Here is an 8,298-nt window from a genome sequence, read left to right on the forward strand (position 1 = left end):
TACACATCGCCCCAATCCCCCCCAGCACATTTACACATTGCCCCAATCCCATCCCCCCCAGCACATTTACACATCGCCCCCATCCCCCCCAGCACATTTACACATTGCCCCCATCCCCCCCAGCACATTTACACATTGCCCCCATCCCCCCCAGCACATTTACACATCGCCCCCATCCCCCCCAGCACATTTACACATCGCCCCAATCCCATCCCCCCCAGCACATTTACACAAACCCCCAGGACATTTACCCCCCCCCCCCACCCAGCACATTTACACATCAGCCTTTCCTGCCCCTGAGCCTCATTCCATGATGTCTTTTAGCACCAGAGCATTTCCTAACTCCGTATAGACGACTTTCATGATGTCCGCGTCTCTGCCAACCACTGCCCACTTTATTCCTAGCGAAGGCTGCAGCTGCTCATCCAGCAGGTTTTATTAAACCAGGAATGTTTGCATGAGCAACAATAAATATGTACATTTCTATTTATATTGTACAGATTACTTTTTCTTTATCGCCATCCTGATCACACAACTCATTGTAAAATCCTCCAGTTCTTTTTTTGGAAATCACTGTACGATATAAAAAATAAATAAATCCAGACTGTCACCTCTGTGCCTCACTACTATTTAGCATAACCGCTCTCATGAACCTTCTATATTGCCAATGCAAAATGATAACACCTAGTCAATAAAGTAAATGTTTAGACAGAGGAACTAGAAAAGCGCATTGAGGTACCACCATATACAGATCGGCAGAGAGAGAGTGAGCAAGAGATAATACATAATAGGAAAAATGTGGTCACTCTCCCTATTCATGAGGGAGACTGCATAGAGCAAAGACAGAACTCTGATGTGGATGGATAGATCTATGTAACCCTCTTCACTAGGGGGTATGGGTGGCAAGATTTGTTCCATAGGGGCGATTGTGTGGTGGCTACAGGTTCCTGGGCAGAGCAGTGAGCGGAGGAGCAGGCGGATAAAAGAAATGGGTTCCAGGGCCTATTTAAGAATAAATACATCTTCAACAGCAGCAACTAACTTCACCCTAACATGTGATTCCTTGGTCTCAACCTGCAAGTGGATGATGTGTCCCAGATTCTTCTAAGCTTAGAACTAGGGTGTACCTTCACTTGACCAGTTTGTCCAAGTACTGGTGGTCGACCTCATCCTCCCATCAGTACGCCGGCTGCCCCACAATGGAACAGGCAACAGGTTTCGGGGCATATGGATTAGTTGTAAATGGCTGGGGCCTACCTAGTATACTCTGACACTCCCGGCATGATCAGGTTCACGAGCAGCACTGATGCCGTAACCATCTGTCTGCAGGCACAACCTTTTTTCAGGTTACAAAAATAATTTTTGAAAGTCCAAGATTGAGTAGTTTCCCCAAGCTATAGGAAGTATTTAGGTAATATTACATTTCCCTCCTCTGTCACAGGTCATGGCAATTGTTTTCTGTTAAATAGAAGAATCCAGGATAGGAAAAACGGAGCACAGCAGGCAAAAAAACGGGGGCTATGCACAAGCCAAATAGGTTTACATCTATTGGAATTAGGGCGGCATGGGGGGAGTACTCCATGCCGCACTCCATGCCGCACTCCATGATGTCACCCCAATTCCAATCATTTATTTTTTCCGATTTTTTATTGCAGTTTTTGGGACATACATAAATGTGTACTTTACAGAAGGGAGAGTCGGAGTGAAACCGATACAACAGGTACAGGGAGTATTGGTATAACATCATTGTTCACATTTAAAATCAATATATGAATTGAGTATCTCCAGATCTATTGGTTGTGTTCATATTATTCCCATCGTGACTTATAACACTAGAGACTACAGTCTAGTAGATAAATTACAGAGTGGATAGAGAAGATAAGATAGAACAAAAACAAAGCTGGGGCGCCGAGAGTCGTGTGGGAGGCTGACCACACGACTCTCATTGGCCAAAAGTTTCACAGGTCACAAAATAAGAAATTGTTTCAACCTACAATTAAGACAACACACCAAAATTTCTATTCACACAAGGCTCGGCCCATTTCCTGTATTTGGGCATCTGGGAGAGGAGCCATCCGCACTCTATATCCACTGTGGGGTAATAAGGAGGAGACGTGACTGATTACCATCAGACAGACAACACTCTACTTTTACACTGAGGGAAGGAGCTCACACAAGGCCGTGTGAGTTGTTCTCTTATATATTTATTTATATCCCATTGCTGTAATATTCATATTCAGCTGCCTATTCCAGCATCCGCCTCTGAGGGAAGGGTCTCACACTAGGCCGTGTGAGTTATTGAGAGATATATATATATACTGTTGTATACAACAAGACACCTGCCTCTGCCCCTTTCCCCCCCCCCCTCCCCTTCCAGCCCCCCCCTCCTCACATGAAGACATATTGTGTTTATTCAATACATACACTTATTATTTGTGTTTACTATTGTCTCTTTATTTATTTTTTCGATATTTACATCTTGCGCTGACCGCCACTCTGTATCCAGAGAAGATAAGATGGAAAACAAACAGTAGATGGCGCTCTAATACTTAAACTACAAAAGTGTATGTGTATAAAATATACAAAGGTGCAAAGTGATAAATATACAAATAAATATACAATCAACAGGTGCAATATGGGTACAATAAATCACTCAAACCCTTAGATGGACTGTTTCAAGGTCCAGAGAAACAGTATACACAGGAAAGCCAGTTGTACCTTAAAATAAAAACAAAATCTACATAGTGTAAAAATGTTAACAGAATGAAGTGGTTTCTAAGAAGCTTAGAAAACTTGGTGTAAGGCTATGTCACGTATAGCCAACAAACCGATGTGGTAAAGACCACAGGAGGAGCTAAGATCTCAAGCAGAGAAAGATAGACAAAGTCAAGGATAAAATAAACACTTTTATCCACACACGAGTAAATTGGAGGCTTACAAGATCCAAAAGGATAATCAGCATAGGGAGTAGGTGATCTTCCGATCACTTCACGTCGCTGCTGCTGCTGCACGCCAACCCGACTGTGTCTCGAACAGCCGTCACGTCACTTCCGCGATTCCGGCCGGTTGGAGATGACGTCACAGGCTCAAAGTTCTCTTTGCACCACATGCTATGGATTTTTCCCAGAGAGGCACTGGTTCAGAAGATGAGGTCTGCTATGCTTTCCAAGCATGCCCCTGGACAGATCTGACTTGTAACAACCTCCCTATGCTGATTATCCTTTTGGATCTTGTAAGCCTCCAATTTACTCGTGTGTGGATAAAAGTGTTTATTTTATCCTTGACTTTGTCTATCTTTCTCTGCTTGAGATCTTAGCTCCTCCTGTGGTCTTAACCACATCGGTTTGTTGGCTATACGTGACATAGCCTTACACCAAGTTTTCTAAGCTTCTTAGAAACCACTTCATTGTGTTAACATTTTTACACTATGTAGATTTTGTTTTTATTTTAAGGTACAACCGCTCCCCTGGCTTTCCTGTGTATAAGATAAGATGGAAGAAAGAGTGGAATATCAGGGGGGGAGGGGAGAGAAATGGGGAAACGTGGGTAGGGAGGGGAACTTAATAGGGTGAGTGGGCCTGGGGCCTTGCTTCCTTTAATCTTCCTAACTTTGGAGCCAAGGCTCCCATATTCTATAGAACCGCTCAGTAGTTTGGTTTAGGTGGTCAGTCGACTTTTCCATGTTCTTGATTTCGTTTATCCTCTTGTACACTGTTTCTTGGGATGGGGTGTTAATTTTTCTCCAAGCCGCAGCTACGGAGCATCTCGCCGCGGTTTGGATGAAAGATATTAATTTCTTCATGGGGGAGGGAATATCCACTACTGGTTATGCCAGTACAAAGATCAGCGGGTCCAGGGGGATCCTTAGTTCCGTAACCTCCAGGATTATATTCTGGATCATGACCCAAAAGTTCTGCACCGGAGGGCATGTCCACCATATGTGAGCCATATCTCATCTAGAACCGCACCCCCTCCAACATATATCTGGTGTTCCAGGGAAGATCTGGCTCAGCCTGCTAGGAGTTAGGTACCACTGAAATAGAATTTTGTAGATGTTTTCTTTTGTTATTGTACAAATTGAGGTTTTGGCTGCCGACTCCCAGATATCCTCCCACTCGTCCCATTATATTTCCACATTAAGGTCTTCGAATTGTTTTTAACCTATTTGGCTTGTGCATAGCCCCCGTTTTTTGCCTTCTGTGCTCCGTTTTTCCTATCCTGGATTATTCTATTGCATCATTCCTCAGAGGTGTGGTTCCTGTTGAGACCACACAGTGAGTAGCTCAACATGTCATTTGTTGGTTCACGTACCTATATGAAGATGACACACTATTCAGCTCTAAGGGTATTTGTTCCTGAGAACATGGAGGAGAACCAGCCATTATTGCCGGTTAGGCTGCCACTGGCTGCATTATCCCCCGTAGCAAGTATACATTTACCCCAATCTATGAGCCTTGAAGATTATACATGTCATTGTTTTGCATCATCTTTCTCACTCTGTATGGGTCTCTACCAAAGCATTTAATTACAGCTTCAGTCATATGCTGTTTATACCCAATACTGGGTAGCACTGGTCCAAGAACCTTGTTCCATCGTTTTCTGTTAAATGTCTATGGAAAGATTAGACTAACTTGGACATACAATCCAGGGACTTTATATACTTTTTATTATTGTTTTATCCAGGGGGAGTGGGGGGTACAGAAAGAGGTGGGGAGAGAAATCATAACATAATAATTGGATACATACAGTTTGCAAGTCAACATTCAGCTAAGGCATTCAATGGATTGACATCTTAATAATAAGCCTTTTTCTTATTTATATAAATTGTGGATGGGTCTACGAGGGTGGGTGGGGTTTTATCCTCTGATCTTGGGACATAACTTTAATTGGGATTTGATATTATGAGGAGTTAATCCAGGGGTCCTGTCATGGTAGACCAGGTCTCTTAACGCATTTATATTTCTGGGATCAGTCAATAGGAAAAACAAGGCAGTGGAATAAAATGGGGTTTATTTGGATAAAATCTCGAAAATACAACAAAACACAAAATACAGAAATATACACACTTACTGGGGTCTGGGCTATGAGATCTAGCCCTTCCTAAGTGCTGAGGACCTCAGAAAAGCAATTATTGATGCTCATCAGTCTAGAAAAGGTTACAAAATCATTTCTACTGATTTGGGCCTCCAAAATCATTGCGTATACTGATCTGTGTGGTTGATTTAAGTGCTGGTTGTTTGAAGTGTACAGTTAGATCCAGAAGCAGTTTGAACAAGGAAGCGGGTAAACAAGGTATAGTTATTGAAGTACAGTTTACTGTTAGTACTTCTAAACTTCATAGTTGCAATAATGAGCAGGAATGAGAATCCCACTGTCACGCCCGCAGACCAAGCTAGACCCCAGTACTGAGGTGGGAACAGTATGATACCACCCACCAACACCAAAAGGGAGTGAGCCCGGAGTGTGGTATAGCGTTGCTGGGCCTTTAGAAAGAGTTGTTAGGGTATACTTGCAACGCTTGGGAATGTCCGAGAGAGTAGTCGTGTCCGTGTGCCAGATTCAGGAGTCCAGAGGTTAACGTAGTAAAAGGCGTAGCAGTGTTCACAGGGATACCAGAGAGCAGAGAAGTCCAGGACGAGCAGGGGTCAACACCAGGGAGATCCAATATAACACAGGAGCAGGAAGCAGGGAGTACACTGAGAGAGCAAAGCATAGGTCAGGTACACACAGGGAAACAGGAACTATGCAGAGCGGGGAAGAAGTGGACAGACAGGGATTATAAAGGGAGGTGCACCAATAGGAGAGAGGGGAGGAGTAGAGAGAGAAGTGGGAGAAGATAGAGATAGGTCAGGGAGAGAAGAGGAGACAGAAGGGGCAGTCAGAGGAGTGGCCTGTGAAGCTTGGGAGGTGGAGACAGGGGAAGTCTGATAAGAGGAGTAAGTGCGCGTGCCCCCTGTAAGCTGGGGATGCGCGCGCACTGGCTGCAACACAGGAGCGGCCCGCACGGTGCAAGGGAAGACCGCCGGAGGGGAAGGAAGCCAAGAGGAGGGGAACGCGCGCTGCGCCCGCTCGATAGCGAGCAAAGGTAGGGTGGAAGGATCAGGTAAGTCAGCGGAGGGACTAGTGGGTGCACCCGCCATGGACTGCGGGAGCGCACGAGTCGGACGCGTCACCAGGCGCGCGGAACGCCGTGCTGCAGGTACCACGCAGGGAGGAGGCAACGGGACGGATACCACCACAGGGGAAGGTGATGTGGGCACTGCAGGAGAGAGGGAATGGGGAGGATCGTAGCAGGGACTCAGGGACCGCGTGGGTATGCGAGACCTGCAGGGTACGTGTTGCGGCAAAGGGAGAGAGGTGGAGGGTGCAGGAGAGGCTTGGGAAGGAGCAGGAAGGACAACAGGGGACGGGAGAGAGGGACCAGGAAGGGAAGGAATCTCCTGAGTCGTCACAGTATTCCCCCCTTGAGGATCAATCTCCGAGTGATCCAACCACGGCTTGAGGGGAAACTTCCGGTGAAAAACGGAAAGAAGTCTTGGGGCGTGGATGTGATGTGCAGGTACCCAGGAATGTTCCTCAGGCCCGTAGCCCTTCCAGTGTACCAAAATCTGTAGTTTGTTTTTAGAAAGACGAGAGTCGATGAGGGACTGTATCTCGTACTCCTGTTGGCCAAGGGTGGACACTGGATTGGGTCTCCGCAAGGGATCCGGGAAATGAGAACTGGAAATAAAAATTTTAAGGAGGGAAACATGAAAGACGGATGGAACTTTCATAGTAGGGGGAAGATCGAGACGATAGGCTACCGGTTAACCCTCTCCAAAATTTTGAATGGTCCCAAGACTCTAGGGGACAGCTTGGGTGAAGGGGTTTTGAGCCTAATGATTCTGGAAGACCGCCAGACCAGGTCACCAGGATTGAAGGAGGGACCCCTTTGATGGTGGCAGTCAGCCTTGGTCTTCTGTTTGACCACCGCAGTCCGCAGGGACTTGAGGATCTTTTTCCAGGATTCTTGTAAGTTGGTGATATGAGAATCGGCTGCAGGAACACCAGAAGGAGACGGTGAGAGAGGGAGACTACTGGGATGGAAACCACAATTGATGAAGAAGGGAGACTCCTGAGTAGACTCGTTCTTCAAAGAATTTATGGCAAATTCGGCCCATGGTAGAAGATCCACCCAATTATCTTGTGAGTCAGAAATGAAGCACCTAAGGTACTGTTCAAGAGTTTGGTTCATCCTTTCGGTTTGAACGTTGGTTTGTGAATGGTATTCGGAGGAAAACAAGAGAGAGATACCCAATCTTTGGGAAAAGGCCCGCCAGAATTTTGAGATGAACTGGGATCCACGATCCGAGATGATAGAAATGGGAACGCCTTCAACCTGAAGATCTCTTTGGAAAATACATCTGCCAAGGTGGCGGAGTTGGGAAGTCCCTTGAGGGGAATAAAATGTGCCTGCTTTGAAAACCTGTCCACCACGATCAAAATAGTGTTCATCCCCTTGGAAATAGGCAGTTCAACAATAAAGTCCATTGAAATGTGTTTCCATGGTTGTTCAGGGATGGGATGTGGTAAAAGAAGTCCAGAAGGTTTCTGATGAAGAGTTTTACTCTGAGCACATACAGGACAGGCGGCGGTAAATTTAAGAACGTCCTGATTCATTTTAGGCCACCAAAAAGTCAGTTTAATGAGATCTGCCGTTCTTTTGAAGCCTGGATGACCAACTGCTTTAGAGGAATGTCCCCAAAGTAACACTTTATGGCGAAAACGTGGAGCTGCGTAGAGACGTCCTTCTGGTACCCTGAACCTGCTGGGAATATGCGCTTGTGCCTTATTGATCTCATCCAATACATCGAAGTTGTTGGCAGAAATTATGCATTTGGGTGGCAGAATAGGTTCCGGGATTTCTTTAGTTTCAGTCTCAGAGGCAAACTGACGAGAAAGGGCGTCCGCTTTAACATTCTTAGTCCCGGGAATATAAGAAATGGTGTAGTTGAAGCGGGAAAAAAAGAGTGACCAGCGAGCTTGGTGGGAGCCCAGGTGACGAGCCCCCTCAATATATAACACATTTTTGTGGTCAGTGAGGATAGCGATTGGTTCTTTGGAACCCTCCAAAAGATGCCTCCACTCCTGGAGAGCCAACTTGATGGCCAAAAGTTCACGATTACCGACATCGTAATTCCTCTCTGCTGTAGAGAATTTCCACGAAAAAAAACCACAAGGATGGAGTTTCTCCTGGGGGGAGGTCCTCTGGAAAAGAACTGCGCCTGCTCCTACATCTGAGGCGTCAACCTCCAGAGT

Source organism: Ascaphus truei, chromosome 14 (assembly GCF_040206685.1).
Source record: "Ascaphus truei isolate aAscTru1 chromosome 14, aAscTru1.hap1, whole genome shotgun sequence".
Classification (NCBI taxonomy): domain Eukaryota; kingdom Metazoa; phylum Chordata; class Amphibia; order Anura; family Ascaphidae; genus Ascaphus; species Ascaphus truei.